Genomic DNA, 18,107 nt, shown 5'->3' on the forward strand with positions numbered 1-18,107 from the left:
AATCCCAGCACTTTGAGGCCAAGGTGGGTGGATCACTTGAGGCCAGGAGTTTAAGACCAGTCTGGCCAACACAGTGAAACCCCCATCTCTACTAAAAATACAAAAATTAGCCAGGCATGGTGGCTCACACCTGTAGTCCCAGCTAGTTGGGAGGCTGAGGCAGGAGAATTACTTGAATCTAGGAGGTGGAGGCTGCTGTGAGCCGAGATCGCACCATTGCACTCCAGCCTGGTCAATAGAGTGAGACTCCATGTCAAAAAAAAAAAAAAAAAAAAAAGCATCAAAGAATCAATGATAAAAGCATTGAATTTGGTAACTACATGTTTTTTGAGACAGGGCCTCACTCTGTCACCCAGGCTGGAGTGCAGTGGCATGATCTTGGCTCACTGCAACCTCAATCTCCTGGGCTCAAGTGATCCTCCCACCTCAGCCTGATCTTTAGTAAGCTTTCAGAAAGCATTTGGAGTGACTGCAGCAAAGATCAAGTAGATAAGATTTCAGGGACAAAGAAAAAGTGAAAGAAGGGGAAAAGGTTTGTGTCAACTGGGGTCCAGACAACTATGCTTTAGTGATTGCGTACAGAAGGAAAGAAAAAGTGTATATTTTACCATAAGAAGCCCAGCTATAAAGGAACCCATGGGCTTGGGTTATCCATTAGACCTATGCATCACTCTATATAATAATTTACTTATAAAGATGAGAAAAATAAATAAAAACAAGCAAAGCTTGTGACATAGAAACAGTAGTTTAAAATAGACATGGTTTTTTTTCCTGCTCTGAAATAGAAAGAGTTCCCCCAACCTCTGCCTTTTTTGAAGAAACTGATCACTAGCTGAGTGTGATAGCACATACCTGTAGTCCCAGCTACTCAGGAGACCAAAGTGGGAGGACTGCTTGAAGCCAAGAGTTTGTGGCCAGCCTGGGCAACAGAGCAAGACCCCATGTCTAAAACATTAAAAAAACAAAAAACAAAAACGAAAAAACAAAAAACTAGTTAATCACTGTTTCTTTGCCAAGAATATGAAAACATGGTTTATTCCTCCTTCAGCCTAACATATAGTTTCAAAGATCTCTGTTGGTAAGGGGTTGGGTGGTGAGAAAGCTTTGAGAAAAAAGAAGACATTTTACTGTTTTCCTGACTAACTCTTCCTGCATTAGCTAACTTTAAGCAGATCTATAGCTTGCTGCACCATACAACTTTAAAAATATCTCCTGTTACAGATTTGGCAAGGACATGGCAGGTTTGGTTTCCTTCCCTCCTTCCCTCCCTCCTTCCCTCCTTCCCTTCTTCCCTTCCTCCCTCCCTCCCTCCTTCCCTCTTTCCCTTCTTCCCTCCTTCCCTCCCTCTTTCCCTTCCTTTTTCTTTCTCTTTTCTTTTCCTTCCTTCCTTCCTTTCTTTCTTTTTCTTTCTTTCTCTCTCTCTCCCTCTTTCTTTAAGTGGCTATATTTTTTTCTCTAGCTTATATAACTTTTACATAAGTAGTTCATATCAGTCACAATGCCAGGCTGCTAGAAGTTTAAGATGTTTTCAAGAAAAGTGGAGAAAAAACTGGCATCTATAGGAAAAAAAAATTTTAATACCCCCACATTTTTGGGAACTTGACACACAATTCCAACTGTTTGTTCCTAAACTATGCCAATGAAATTTTTTTATTTATTATTTTACATTGCAGACAGACAGATAACAGAACCAGAGTTCTCTAGCTCTTGTGTCTAAGAGGTAGTGACATGGCATTGGATTCAAGCAAATCTGAGTTTAAATTCATCACTTACTAACTATGCCAGAGACACTAACTGTTATAGTGTTCATTGTGACCTTATGTTTACTAATTAGTAGAATCTCCTAAGTTTCAGCTAGGCACATCAGTACTCAGCTATAAGCTACATTTCCCAGCCTCCCTTGCAGCTAGATGGGGCCATGCAGCTAAGTTCAGGTTAGCAGGATGTAATTTGAAAGGATTTCCACAATTTGGGGGCATCTACTTTGAGACAAAGCTACTTGCCTTGAATATTGTCTTTCCCCCTTCCCATAGGCTGAAACATGACTATGATGGTGACCTAGCTTTGGCCATGCAGGAGATGACAGTGGCAAGAGAAAGAAAATCTGGGTTTCAGATCGACATCGTGGAGCAGAGCTGCTCCAACAACCTGAAATGCATGCTCACAGTGGCCTATTAAGAGGGACAGAAATATAAACATTAATGAATGAAGCCACTATATTTTGCAGTCTCTTTATTACAGCAGTTCAGACTATAACCTTGAAAATATCCTTGTTATGTGCCCTTTGTGTTTAATCCCTCAGAACCTCAGTTTCCTCTTCTGTAAACTGGGGATAATTTCTACCACACATCCACGGTGTTGAAGACTAAATGAGAAAACCAGAACCTCACACGAGAGGTGCCCAATGAATACAGCTGATCCACCAACAAGATTCCCCACTAAATCTCCAGTGTCTAGCACAGCGCTCAGCACATAGTATGCCCTCAATAAATATTTATTGAAAGAACAACTACTCAGCCACAGGCCAGTCAGAGTGGAAGTTGTAAGTGCCCAGAAATCCTGACTGATAACACTCCTATTGTGAGGATTAATTGATGCCACATATGTGAAAGTCCTTAGCAAATGCATGACTCATACATAGTAGGCACTCAAATAAAAGTTTTCATCAGACTGTAAGCTTCTTGAGGATGAGTTCTGTGTCTTGTTCACCACTATGTCCCAAGTGAACAGCCCACAGTAAGAGTAAGTAAATATTTGTTGCATGAGGAGAACATTGATATACAATGGGTGAGCTATTTTTATCCCCATCACGTATCTTCTTCCCACAAAAAAGAAGGAAACTGACATACAAAAGTTAAGCAATTTGCCCAAGTTGACACAGCTTCTAAGTAGCATAGTAAAGACTTAAGCTAAGTTTACCCTTACTAGGTTCATATTTGGAGATCTTCTTATTTTCGACCTAGGTAGATATTCTTTTTTCTTTTTCCTTTTTTTTTTTTTTTTGAGACGGAGTTTCACTCTTGATCTTGTTGCCCAGACTGGAGTGCAATGGCATGATCTTGGCTCACTGCAACCTCCACTTCCCGGGTTCAAGCAATTCTTCTGCCTTAACCTCCTGAGTAACTGGGATTACAGGCGCCCGCCACCATGCCCGGCTAGTTTTTGTATTTTTAGTAGAGACGGGGTTTCACCATGTTGGTCAGGCTGGTCTCGAACTCCTGACCTCAGGTGATCTACCCGACTTGGCTTCCCAAAGTGCTGGGATTACAGGTGGGAGCCACCGTGCCTGGCCGATACTCTTTTTCTAGAGCAGACTTTAAGACAAGTATGAGGAGAGAATTGAAAAGAGGAAGCTGAGTTGGAATGTTTTCTCTCATTTTACAAATTTGCTTAGCACATAATATGAGGGTATACTCAGTGCTTAGCAAATCTGTAAAATACCTAACCCCACAGCAGGGAACATTCTTCCCATTCCTTGCTTCTTAGAGGGGCTACACTGTTTAAAAGCATCTCCTCTCATTTTTTCCTCCTATTTATGTATAACTAGACCCTTTGGATCCCTATGGAAAAACAATTCAACAACTTTTTTTAAAGACTCATTGTTAAGTGACCAGATTAACAAATATTCAGCCTTTAGCCTTGGGTAGTATTTATATCATAGAAGAGATAAAAGAAGAAGCCACCAGCAGGGCTATCATGTTCTTACTCTAGCTGATTTGAAATGCCTTTTACACTTTCATCATAACTACCAAAACAATAGATGAGTCACTGATCCTCAGCAAGATAAGTCACTGTTCTTCAGCAAGAGGATAAGCAGAACTAGTTCTCCTATCAGGATGAAGGGCTAATTATAAATGGTTTGGTTAGAGTGGGCTTGAGGAAATGCTGATGGGGGCAGGGTTCTTCTCCCTAGTGTATCCTCCCTCCCCCTTATCATTCTATAAACCATTACTACTTTTAGAGGTGTATTGTTTTTAACAACTGTCTGATAATGAAGATACTGGCTGATTAGGTTTTAAGGTAGATGCTTTTGCAGGGATATTTTTAAATTAAAAAAAAAACAAAACAGGTAAGGATGAAAAGTTCCAGGTGAGAACAATGGCCCCTTTATAGCCTTTTTCTCTGTTTAGATTCAGAAATGCTGTCTCTATGGTATCCCTGGACTGCTTGCTGGCCTTTGAAAAATGGAAACCTATAAGTGATCATCCTTCCATATTTCTTCTCGGGACCCACTCACCCCAATAAAATAAATTGATATTTATTTGTATTATATATTACATGTGTCCATGTGTTTGAGTGTATGTATTCCCAGGTTTAGAAAGTTTGTACAAGTATTACCTGTAATACTGTATTTGGTCTGAGACATCTATGAGGACATTTAATTTTTTTTCTGTCTTCATTCTTTCTTTTTAACCACTTTCTTCTCTTACCACTCATTAGTCTTTTTTTCTAACCTGATACACAAAGGTGGATATTGTTTAATGTGGCCATTTAGAAACCATGTCAGTTATCTTCCTGCCCTCTCTTCTGCCCCTGAATATGGGGAAGAAAGAGGCTCTGAAGGTTTGCTATCCTGGGTATAAATATATGGACTTTCCTTTGTGAGAAGCTGTAGCCATGAAAGACAGAATCTGCCTTCCATCCAAGGTGGTTCCCTGGGGCCATGATTGCCTTTCCACATGGATGCTTTACACCTATGTGGAAAACAAGGCCACCGACATTTACCCCAGTGGTGGTAAAATATATAGGTGAGGAAGGCCTCTGCCCCATACAACCTTCCCTCACCTGAACTTCCTGTGAATTCTGAGGTCTGGACTAGGTCCTGATAGAAAAAAAAGAAAAAGGTCGAGCGTGGTAGCTCACACCTGTAATCCCAGCACTTTGGGAGGCCGAGGCAGGTGGATCACAAGGTCAAGAGATCGAGATCATCCCGGCCAACATGGTGAAACCCCGTCTCTACTAAAAATACAAAAATTAGCTGGGCGTGGTGGCACGCGCCTGTAGTTGCAGCTACATGGGAGGCTGAGGCAGGAGAATCACTTGAACCCGGGAGGTGGATGTTGCAGTGAGCCGAGATCGTGTCACCGCATGCCAGCCTGGCGACAGAGCAAGACTCCGTCTAAAAAAAAGAAAAAAAAAAAACTCTCTCAAAATAAAAAGGGAACAAAGGTGCATTTGAGAAGAGGGAGAATTTGGAGATGGACCAGGGTTTAAATTGTTGACTTAGTGAACAGAGGGGAAAAAATATTATGATGCTAGCAGCCTTTACTGGAATTTCCAGACCTTTCGTAAAAATCCTAAGCCTTTTTTCTGTGTATGAGACATAGGAGTAGCAGGGAGGTGCAGGTAGGTGCAGCCAGGAGAGAAGAGGGAAAGGACGCAGATTTACGTCAGATTCCTTGTGAAGAAGCAACCATGTGACTTCTTCCTTTCACATCCAGTTTTTTTTTGAGACAGAGTTTCACTCTTGTTGCCCAGGATGGAGTGCAATGGCACGATCTCAGCTCACTGCAGCCGCCGCCTCCTGGGTTCAAGAGATTCTCCTGCCTCAGCCTCCCGAGTAGCTGGGATTATAGGCATGCACCACCACACTCAGCTAATTTTGTATTTTTAGTAGAGATGGGGTTTCTCCATGTTGGTCAGGCTGGTGTCGAACTCCTGACCTCAGGTGATCCGCCCGCTTTGGCCTGCCAAAGTGCTGGGATTACAGGCATGAGCCACTACACCTGGCCTCACACCCAGTTTTAAAATATAGTCAATCTTCTGCTTGGAGGGTGGAGGAGTTGTGATAGTACCAAGGGGCTAGTAAAACCAAATCAGGCTAAACATGGGTACAGCATGGATTTAAAATGAACTTCCTTAGTAATAATTACAATCTACACATAGAAAGATAATAATCATTCTCAAAAGTCATTCAAAAGTATAAAAATAATACATTAATGATTGTTTAGGAATACCATACCTTACATAAATTAGTAGGAGAAAAACTAATTATTGGTTTAAAAAAACAGTCCATTATAATTATGTTTTTTAAGCTGAGCTTTCATTTCTGGGATCGAAATGAAAACACAATAGCCCCATTGCCTGCACAGTTCTTTCCTGCACTCAACGGCAGGGTTAGAACCCACAACCCGCTCTCAGGCTCCTTCCCCACAGCAGTCAGAGACAGTGTCCCCGGCGGGAAGGGACATCACACATCTGATTGTCAATGCAGAGGTGGCCCCACTGTACAATTTGGTTCAACTTTGCCAGTAACAAAATAATGAATGGTTTCTCAGTTGCAATGGACTCCCAGGCTGCAAGTCATGTAACCTGAGCATGGCCAGATGAACCAAGTGTGCCCAATTTGTGCCCTGGAGCCAGCCAGAATGAAAAAGTCAACCACGTGCAGAACATAGATACCAGGATCAAGAAATGGGGACCAAATTAAGAAGCAAGGGGTAACCTATTTTGTTGCAGTAGGAACTTAAAAACCAAGGACCCAACACCATTTTGTTGCATGACCCAATCAGATCATGCCTCCTTGCGTTTTCCTATCTCCCTCATAGTTACTCTCTGCCTATGAAACCTGCCCCTAGAACCAGCTCAGGGAGACAGATTTGTTTGAGCATTGCTTCCTGGCTCCTTGCCGGACAAACTTGCAATAAAGCTTTTTCTTTTCTTAAAAATTGGTGCCATAGTACTGGCTTCTGTGTGCATCAGGAAGCAAGCCTATTGCTCGGTAACGGTACTTTGCAGTAAGCACAATGTGGCATCCATGCATGGCTGCATTGTCCAGTCAAATGAGACAACTTCCTATGTGTTTACAGATGTTTAAGGCCAGGCGCGGTGGCTCATGCCTGTAATCCCAGCACTGTGGGAGGCCAAGGCAGGCGGATAACTTGAGGTTAGGAGTTCAAGACCAGCCTGGCCAACATGGCAAAACCCCATCTCTACTGAAAATACAAAAATTAGCTGGGTGTGGTGGCGTGCACCTGTAATCCCAGCTACTCAGGAGGCTGAGGCACGAGAATTGCTTGAACCTGGGAGGTGGAGGTTGCAGTGAACCAAGATAGTGCCACTGTACTCCAAAGTGAGACTATCTCAAAAGAAAAAAAAAAAGATTAAAAAAAATTTTTTACACATATATATACATTGTAGAGTTTTTTTGCCTCTATTATCGAACAAGGACTTTAGAAAGATCCTAGCATAGCATTTAATATTTCATATTCCGAAATTAAATGGAAAGAGAATTCCATGTTCATATAAATTTAAGAAATGCTTTGCTAAATTCAGGCAAACAGGATTCATTACAGGAGGGTTTCTGAGAGGCTTTGTGAATCCCAAAGAGAGGATATGGTGGGGGCATTTCCCAGTTATATTTGGCCACACATCGATTTCCTTCTCTCTCTCTCTCTCTTTTGGTGGTTGTTGTTTTCTTTTAATCAGGTCATGTCAAAGGACTAGAATTCCAAGGAGCAAACTAAAAGACTTCTTTAGAAGTTTAATATTTCATCAGTTCAACAAATGTTTCTGAAGCCATCTAGACAGCTTTTTTTTTTTTTTTTTGAGACAGAGTTTCACTGTCATAGCCCAAGTTGGAGTGCAATGGCACGTCTCGGCTCACCGCAACCTCTGCCTCCCGAGTTCAAGCGATTCTCCTGCCTCAGCCTCCCTAGTAGCTGGGATTACAGGCATGTGCCACCATGCCGGCAAATCTTTCGTATTTTTAGTATAGACAGGGTTTCTCCGTGTTGGTCAGGCTGGTCTTGAACTCCCAATCTCAGGTAATCCGCCTGCCTCAGCCTCCAAAAGTGCTGGGATTACAGGCGTGAGCCACCATGCCCGGCCAATAGCATTTCTTATTAAGCCCTATTATGCACCAGGCACTGTTCTAGCTGTTGGGGATGCTGGGTTGAACAGACAAAGTCCTTGCCCTCAGTGAGCTTGCTTAGATTTACTCAACAAAGATAGGCAACAAACAGGTAAACAAGTAAGTCTCAAAATGCAGTGGAAAAAAATGAAAAAGCCTAAGGTGACCCATTTGAGTCAACAGCTGAATGAGAAGGAATGGGAGCTCGTGAAGACCAGGAGGAATCTTTTGAGGAAACAGGAATGGTGAATGCCAAAGCTGTGAGATGGAAACCCATTTGGCATGCTCCTAGAAGCGAAAGACGACGGTGGCTGGAGAGGTAAGAGCAAGAGAAGAGTGAAAAGAGATGAAGGCAGGAGCCAGCAGGGCCAAGTGAAGAAGTCTGCTTATCGAGCTCAATGCGGCAATAGTCCACTGGAGCCTTTTCTTTTGGGTTTTTTTGTTTTTACTTTTTATTTTAAGGTACATTCCAAATTACAGAGAAGATGCAAGAATATGCAAGGTTCCCTAATTGTTCCCATGTTCACCTACAAATCCACAGGATAGCCATCTAAACTAAGAAATTAATACTGATATAACCCTTTCATCTAAGAGATCCCATTCAATTTCTACAATTATCTTACTAATTTTCTGATAGGAAGTTTTTTTTCTCCTTTTTGTCCAGGATGCAATCTAGAATCATGGGTTGCATTTAATTGTCATATCTCTTTAATCTACTTCAGTCTGGAATAATTTCTCAGTCTTTCCCTGTCTTCTGCAACCTAGACTTTTTTTTTTCAAGAAAGCAGGCTAATTATTTTGTAGAAGACCCCTCAGTTTGGGTTTCTCTGTTTCCTTATGATTAGATTCAGGTTATGCCTTTATAATAGGAATCTGACAGAAGTTATGCTGATATTCTTCTCAGTATGACATATGAGACAGTATGTGATGTTACTTTGTCTCATTTCTAGTGATGTTACTTTGACTAATATCAGATTTGTTGTTTCTCAGATTCTTCCACTATAAAGTTATTATTTTTACCTTTGTAATGCATTATTTTGTGGGGGAAAAGCTTTGACACTATGTAAATGTCCCATTCCTCAATAAACGTTCACCTACTTGTTTTAGCATCCATTGGTGTTCTGTATTTGAATCCATCATTATCATGAAGTTGCCAAGTGGTGATATTTATTACTAGCATTCTAATGCAATAAAGACTTTTCTCTTTTTCCCTATTCATCATTCATTCATTTATATCTGTGTGGACTCATGGGCTTCTACTATATTATACTCAAGCGATCCTCCTGCCTCAGCCTCCCAAGTAGCTAGGACTACAGGTATATGCCAACATACCCAGCTAATTTATTTATTGTTTATTTTTTGTAGAGATGGGGCATCTTTCTCTGTTATCCACGCTAGTCTAAAACTCCTGGCCTCAGGTGATCCTCCTGCCTCAGCCTCCCACCTTCATCATTTTTTAAGCTCTTCCTTATTGTCTGGCCTATGAAAATGTTGCAGGCTCCTCTTGTGCATTTTCTGCCCAGTCGTGGAACCAGCCATTTCTCCCAGGAACCCAGTTCCTTTTAGCAACAAATGGTATTTAGGAACCAAGATCTGGGTGCTAAACGTAGTCATAGCTACAAGGTTTTTATTTCCATTACACCTTCTCATTGGACTGAAGTAGGAAATGCACAGATATAAACAACATATATATAAAACATATAATGCACAAACATATGTACATCTATCTCTATATCTACCTAACTAGGTATATACTTTAAAGTACCATGACTTCACCCTAATATCTCCAGTTCCAATCAAAATCACAAAATTTATTCTGGCCTTCTGCCTTCCCATATTTGCAGCTTATTTATGTACTTGCTCATAACTCCTCTCTGTAATCAGTCTTCTAACCTTACCACTGCTTCCTCAACCTTGGAAGCTGGCTCCATCCCCTCCTCAGCCACAGCCACTTCCTTAGCTCTGACTGCCCTCTTGGTCCCAGCTCTTCAGGCCCTGCCAGGTATGGCTATCTCAAAGGAAGAAGGCCAATGAATTTTTTTTTTTTAAGAAAAAAAATAAGGGAACAGAAGGGAACAAAAGATGAAGAGAAAGAGACACTGGAGAATTTGTTTCCCCTCTTTATTTTGTAAAATTTCAAACATAAAGAAAATAGAGGCTGGGCCCAGTGGCTCGCGCCTGTAATTCCAGCACTTTGGGATTTATAATATAATAAATAAATAATAGCAAAGAGATAGAATAGAGGGCTAGAGATCTGGTAGAGGAGAACTGGCCATTGAGCATGGAGGAAATCAGATAAGTGAGATGCTCCAGAAGCTCAGAGAAGAAGGGTTTCCAAGAGGAAACAGGATCACTTTTAAAATGTACCTACTATTTGCCAGGATTTTAATATTAAAAACAAAAAAAAACAAACAAAAAAACACCACCAGGCTGGGTGTGGTGGCTCATGCCTATAATCCCAGTGCTTTGGGAGGTCAAGACAGGAGGATCACTTGAGGCCAGGAGTTCAAGACCAGCCTGGCCAACTTCAGAAGATCCCATATCTACAAAAACAAACAAACAAACAAACAAACAAAAACATTAGCCAGGCATGGTGGCTCATGCCTATAGTCTTAGCTACTTGGGAGGAGTTCAACACTACAGCGAACTATGATTGCACCATTGCACTCTAGCCTGGGTGACACAGCAAGACATGTCTCAGAAAACAAAACCAAACCAAACACTGAAAACTCTCAAGTGCTTCATATATTGAGTGAGAAATTCAAACAGGGTCACTTTTCTCAACAGAAAATACAGAGAATTAAAATGAAAGTAAGTAGGCATTAACGCTAAAGTGTATTAAATATTAGCATGGAAAAATACAGGATGTGCTGCAAGTATGTATTAGGGGTATTCAATATAGACTGAGGAAGAATGAGGAAAGCTTCCAGGATGAAGTAAAATTTATAAGCTAAGACCTAATGGATAAGTAAAAGTCAAGTTCGAAGATGGAGATAATTCGTCCAAGCAGATATAAAAGCACATGCAAAGTCTTGAAGGTGTGATAGGGGAAGAAGTTGTTAAATAACTGAAGATGCTGGAAGTATTAAAGATGCTGAAGAAGGGTTGAGAATAAACCTTGGGATATAGACAGGTGCTCAAGTCACGAGAAAGTTTGGTCACTATCTACTGTGCAATGGAAGCTCTTGGGAGAGTTTAAAAGAAACGATACCATCAATTTTGTGTCAGGAGGATCATTCTGACCATAGCAGGGAGAATGTATTGGAAAGGGAAAGAAAACTACTAAAGAGGTTTTAGCAGTAATCCAGGTGAGAAATAACTCCAGCAATTCCAATAGTTCCACACCACCAGAATATGCAATTTACTGGTCTTTTTCACTTGTATTCTCACTTTTCTACTTTTGGATCCCATAATACATCAGCAAAAGCATTCCCATGCTTATGCCTTCAACTTCTTCCCAGTGTTTCCCTCTGTTGAACTCTCCTGGCCAAACTCAACCTTAGTTATATACAACTGTCTACCTACTTGACAAGTGCAGAATGTGTCTGGAAAAAAATACATGACTACACCGACAGGTTTCACTTTACATTTTGGTGCAATCCTTGGCTATTTCCCTAGTCCATTTGCTTTCCAGTGGTCCTAGACAGATATTCCACGTCTTTCTACTTAAACCTTCTTCCATGTGCTCTCTCCTGCTAATGATCTTATTTTCCATTCTACTAAGAAAACAGAAATTCCTAAGATAGCTTCTGGACCTTGAGGACATTATGCTAAGTGAATTAAGCCAGTCGCAAAAAGACAAACATGTATGATTCCACTCAGATGAGCTATCTAAAGTAGGCAAAACTCATAGGAACAGAAAACAGAATGGAAGTCGAGGGAGGAGGGAATGGGGAGTTGTTCAATGGGTGCATAGTTTCAGTTTTGCAAGATGAAAATGTTCAAGATATCTGTTGCATAATAATGTGAATATATGTGACATTACTGAACCATTCAGAAATGGTTAAGATAGTAAATTTATGTTATTATTTTTTTACCACAATCTAAAAAGAAAAAAAAAAAAAGCTTCCTGTTCACAGCTAAGTCTGCTCTCAGCTAGGTGCTCGCAGTCTACCCGCAGTCTCCTGTCTCACAGATGCCGACCCACACAGCTGTGTGGAATGGGGACCCAGGCCAACAAGGGCATCAACTTTGCCAAGGAAGGTGGTGCTCAGGGACCGGGATGTGGCGTGGGGCTGGGCAGCTGAGTAGCAGCTGCAGGCCAGGGGCCTCAGCCTGCACTTGCACAGCTGGACACCCACCACAGCCAACCATCCTTGTCCTGCACGACTGCCTCCACCAGGACTGCCAGGGGTCCCCATGCTGGTCAGCAATGAGGGCATCACCTGCAATTTTGATCCCACACCCTTGTGTATTCATAAGCAGGGGTGTCAATGAAAACAAATCAGAGATGTCTGCATGGAGATACTGCCCCCAATAAAACCCCAAGGCAGAGAGGTGGATGTGTCCACTATGAAGAGTCTCAAAGCTCCTAAAGACTGCAGCCCAGAACTGCAGCAGCAGGTTCCAAGCAAGACTGTCATGGAGGAAAACAAGTTTGTGGAAGATACAGAGAACGGAACACACGGAAGGAGGGCTGGCCCAATACAGCACATGGAGGGAGGCAAATTGGCATCATTGACCAGAGACTACACCAGGAAGTGAGTCAAGGAAAGGTGACAAGATCCTCCTGAATGCACACTGCCCAGGTGGGTGAGAACAAACTTGAGGGGTGCCCAAGGCCACCAAAGAAGCAGAGACACCCAAGTATTTGGCCCATTTGCTCCCAGATATTGAGGGGCCCTACAGACACTTTGGGAAGAAAAAGCAAATGTTGACTCACATCTCCATTCTTGAGCATGATTTTGTTCACTTTCCTGATTCAACCAAAAAGGACATTTAATTCTTGTCCAAAACAGCCCTCACTTTGACTTGCCTGCTAAGTCTATGAAGTCTTTTGTGACTTCTTCCATGATGATCTATAGGGAAAAAATATGCAATTTCGGAAAATAATGAGTGAAAATCAACACATAAAGTGATTCTTTATAAGTAATAATTTCACATATGGTTTACAAGCTGAAACCGCTCCATCTCCAGTGTATAATATATCTTCTAAAAATTAAGCCAAGGGAAGGTACAGTATAACCCAGCGGTTGGCAAACTTTTTTTGGCAAGAGTCAGATAGTAGATATTTTCAGATTTGTAGGCCATACAATCTCAGTAAATGAGATAAAAGGTGCCAAGAGGGCTTAGGTAATTCTGAGTTAAATATGGTCATGAAAATATGCTCCTTTGTCAAGTATAAAAAATACCTAGCAATGCTCTATAAAAGGAGATATGTGAATTAAATACTAGTGAAAATGAAGACTATATGGCAAGTCAGTGAAGTGCCATGGGGAATCTGGCCATGATGTGGTTTGCCCACATGTTGAAACCCCTGCCCTAATCATTGCAGGGGTTATTTCTTTTTTTTTTTTTTGAGATGGAATCTCATTCTGTCACCAGGCAGGCTGGAGAGCAGTGGCACGATCTCAGCTTACTGCAGCCTCCGCCTCCCAGGTTCAAGCAATTCTCCTGCCTCAGCCTCCTGAGTAGCTGGGACTACAGGCATGCGCCACCATGCCCAGCTAATTTTTTTTCTATTTTTAGTAGAGGCGGGGTTTCACCATGTTGGCCAGGATGGTCTCGATCTCTTGACCTCATGATCCGCCCACCTCGACCTCCCAAAGTGCTGGGATTACAGGCATGAGCCACCGCACCCGGCCTGCAGGGGTTATTTCTAATCTTTATGTGAGTGTGAGATTCTCATGTCATATTTTCCCTGATACCTTGCTTTTTAAAGTATCATATATTTTAAAAATGGAATTATAATCAAAATAACTTTGAGGTTGTGTTATAAATCCCCTCCCCACCTGTCCTCACCTCCCACCCCTAACCCCAGCAATGACTCAGATTCCATAATATTGAACTGAGCATGTGGATATTTTGCGGGTCTTTGATGTTTTCCATCCTGCATAGCAATTGAGGACAAGCTACAGGCAAAGCTGTGGCCTCTGCTCAACTTCACAAGCCCAAATAATCAAGTTTCTTTTTTTTAAGAAAATTATCCTGTCCACTAACCCAGTTGCCCTCATGCTGTGGTTCTAATCTAATCCAGCAATGTGGGTAGCTCTAATCCTAATTTTTTCAATGATCCTCGTACCACAGCAAGAAGGTACACATCCGGACTCAGGAGATTGCCATGGAAAAGGGCACTTTATTCACTTTTTTTTCTAAATTCTTCAAGTGGATTTGTTTGCCCATCTTCCCTAACAAAACAAAAACAAGAACACTTAACTCAGAAAATTTGCTAACCAAAAAATTATCTGTATTAGTTCATTTTTGAGCAGGGCTATAGGTCATCTGGCCTAATTCCCCACCTCCTTCAAAAAAAGAACTCTAATCTCAAGTTTCTGCTTTCCCAACATTAGAACCCTCTCTCCTCAGAACCCAGGTTATCATAGAATCAGAGATTAATGCCCACATCAAAGCCCACTTTCCCATTTCATTTACTCATTGTTTTATGCATAAGCAAGATGGATCTTGGGGAATGATAATGAATCAAAATAGAAACAAAAATCAGCTGCAATCTGAGTTATCTCTTTATTGGAACAAATAAGCCCAGTCCGTGGTATTTGCTACCCAGGTCTTAAGCTGATAAATATATTTTTCTCCTTCCCAATAAATAGAGAATTTTAGAAGAAGGTGTTTGCTTTCACTGGGAAGGTACAGCAAGTTCCAAAAATCCTTTCTTAAGACCCTAAACTGATAAGACATTTTTAGGTAGTAAGAGGAACAATTAGCTTTTTCGTTGGGGGGAAGATTCCACATTTGAATCCTAGCCTTGTGGCTTGTATGTGTGCCCTTGGTTCTTGACCCCTGTGCTCTTACACAGAGAGGCAATATAGCAAAGTGGTTAGAGGCACAGACCCTGGGGTCAGACTGCCCAGACTGGAGTCTCAACCCAATGGAAAGATCTAGCATTCCCCATATAACCTAGTGATCAAACAGAGCACCAATGATGGTGGGACAACCAGCCAGTGTACACCTCTTACATAATGCAACATGAAGTACACAGCATCTTCTGTGACAGTCTCTTGCCAAAAATGTTTTACTTGAATCTAATTTAGCCTTTGCCTAATGTCCAGATTACAGAAAATACTGGATATTGCACAACACCATTAGAGGAAGAATATCACCCACAGCTATCTTGTTCTCTTGAAAAGGTCAAAGTCATGGGGAACAAAGTTCAGGAGCATAACCAATTGCAGTGTGTGAAATGTGATTGGGTGCTTGTATGAAGAACAGCCATACAAGACTAAGACAGTTGGGGAGAATTGAATATGAATTGATATTAGTCGATTTGAGGGAAATATTGTTAAATATCCTCTGTATGAATATATTATTTATGTAGGGATGAAGTATTATGATGTCTGCAACATTGACATGGTTCAGTAAAATATACACACAGAGACAAACAGATAAATCAAATATAGGAAAATATTCACAATTGTTGAAGCTTAGTGATAGACGTACAGGTATCTGTTATACTATTCTTTCAACTTTTCTATATGTTTTAAAGCTTTCAAAATAAATATACCTACATCTGTAACCATATGTTCTACCTTCCCTGTGGTTCTTGTGATGGAAGTTTTAGCCTGATTTTCATAGCCCACATCTCCAGGGTGTGCTGGAACTCATCACGTTCACTGACCCAAAGACATCAGAACAGCAACGTCTCCTTCTCTGTCCCACATTAGAAGGCTTTCCCTCTCTTGACCCCCATTTATTTTTCTATCTACCACTGCATTTCTCCACTACTCTACAGAAAAACTCAATTCAAATATTTATTGAGTATCTACTATGTGCCAGGCACTGTTTTAGATGCTGGAGACATGGTAATGAATAAAAGACAAAAGCACTGCTCTCACGGAGTTTATCTTTTAGTTGGTGAAGACAGACAAGAAACAGAATAAGGAATCAAATTCTATAGTATGTAAAAGGGGGCTACAAGGTAAGGAAAAAAGAAAGTAAAGTAGGAGGGATAAGGAGTACAGATGTAGAGGTGTCCAGGGTTGCTGACAACCTGTTTGGGAAATTTATACAGACAGAGCCTTATACCAAGCGATGTGGCTTGGCAAGCAGAGCCTCAGCTAGCCCTCATTTGATCCCCCTGGACCAGGCATTTTGCAGAATAAACATCTTGCACAACCATACAGAGTGACTCTGGAGATTTTGCAATTTAAACAGGATGGCTTTGTGAAGACTTTAGCTAGAATGGGGAGCTGCTGGTAGTTAGAGAAGAGAGATATGATCTGCCTTATGGTTTAAAAGCATTACTTTGCCAAAAAACAAACAAACAAAATAAAAGCATTATTTTGGCTGCTATGTCGTGGGTGGACTATGTAGGGGACAGAGGTGGAAGCAGGGAAACCAGATAGGAATATAATCCAAGTGACAGAGGATGATGTCACAGATGAGACATTGGTAGTGAAGGTTGGGCACAGTGATATAATTCTGGATATATTTCTGAATAGACTAAAAAGGCTTTGCTGATAGATTGGATACGGGGTGTACAAGAAATAGAGGAGTTAATGCTGACTCCAGAGTTTTGGGCCTGAGCAATAAGAAGGATGGAGTTTTGATTATCTGAGATGGAGGTTATGGGTAGCCCAGGGTCTGGGAGGAAAATCAGGAGGTCAATTTTCAATCTGTTAAATTTTAGTTGCCTATTAGCATTCAAGTGGAGATGGAGAGAAGTCTAGCATTCATGGGTCTCAAGGAGTTGCAGGTGGCATCAAAGGGTTGTCTATGGTCACTATGACCACTTCCTCTTCTTTCATTCTCCTGTGAAGCCATTCTAGACTTTCGTTCCCTCCTCTGAAACTATTGTGGTCACCAATAAATTCCCATCACAAAATCCAATGGCTGATTCTCTTCTATCTCAAATGAAACTGTTCTAGCCAGGTGTAGTGGCTCATGCCTGTGATCCCAGCTCTTTGGGGAGGCCGAGGCAGGTGGATCACCTGAGGTCAGGAGTTCAAGACCAGCCTGATCAACATGGTGAAACCCCGTCTCTACTAAAAATACAAAAGTTAGCCAGGTGTGGCGGCATGCACCTGTAATCCCAGCTACTCGGGAGGCTGAGGCATGAGAATCACTTGAATCCGGGAAGCAGAGGTTGCAGTGAGCTGAGATCGTGCCACTGCACCCCAGCCCGGGTAACAAGAGCGAGACTCCTTCTCAAAAAAAAAAAAAAAAAAAAAAAGAAAGAAAACTGTTCCAGCTACAGAAAAATTGCTAAATAGCTAGTTTTTACAAAGCCACCCAATCAGATTCATTTGGCACAGGAGATATTTCCTCCTTTTGTGAAAAAAATTTTTACTTGGATTCTACAACCTCACCCTTTCCTGTTGTTCCCCATTGCTGACTGCCCACTCCTGTTTAGCCTCCTGTGCTGATTATTTCTCATTTTTCCCATGCGTATGTTGAAGAAAAGTGTCCTAGGGCGCAATCCTCAATCCTCAGACATCATCCCTTTGTAGAAACTCATTTTCCAAGCAATCTTATTCAGTCCTAAGTTTATATGTCTAGTGCAAAGCTCTCCTCCAAATTCCAGATTCACGCCTACTGGACATCTCCACATAGATGTCTAATATTACATTCAAACTTACAGGTCCAAAAAAAATACACTACTTCTCCACCCCCTTGCTTTCCTGTAGTCTTTCACATCTCAGACACAGCAACTCCATTCTCATAACTCAAGCTAAAACCTTAGAGTCATCCTTGACTTTCTTTTTTCTCCCATACCCAAATTCACTACATTAGAAACTGTTTTCAGATCTACCTCAAAAACACATAATCCACATCCACCATTACTACCCAGTTCACTGCAATCATTTCTTCACTATATATATATATATTCTGGATATATTTCTGAATAGACTCTCTCTCTCTATATATATATATGTTCTGAATAGACCATATATGTATTCACACCATATATGTATACACATGTATGTATTCAATAGACCATATATATATTCAGAATATATATATCCATATATATATATTCAGAATATATATATCCATATATATATATTCAGAATATATATATCCATATATATATATTCAGAATATATATATCCATATATATATATATTCAGAATATATATAT

General features: G+C 41.1%; 1 protein-coding gene across 8 annotated transcripts in view; it reads right to left on the minus strand.

Annotated features, from left to right (window-relative positions):
• Nucleotides 1-18,107, minus strand: part of LOC129009682 (pleckstrin homology domain-containing family A member 8-like) — a 48,027-nt gene that overhangs the window by 20,870 nt on the left and 9,050 nt on the right. For 6 of the 8 annotated variants that reach the window (XM_063672667.1, XM_063672663.1, XM_063672665.1 and 3 more), the window contains one exon: nt 853-945. The exons of the other annotated variants lie outside the window; for them this stretch is intronic. The gene's annotated coding sequence lies outside the window, so the exon portion shown is untranslated. The remainder of the gene's footprint in view (nt 1-852; nt 946-18,107) is intronic. 8 annotated transcript variants of the gene reach the window in all.

This window comes from Pongo pygmaeus, chromosome 10 (assembly GCF_028885625.2).
Source record: "Pongo pygmaeus isolate AG05252 chromosome 10, NHGRI_mPonPyg2-v2.0_pri, whole genome shotgun sequence".
In the NCBI taxonomy this organism is placed as follows: Eukaryota; Metazoa; Chordata; class Mammalia; order Primates; family Hominidae; genus Pongo; species Pongo pygmaeus.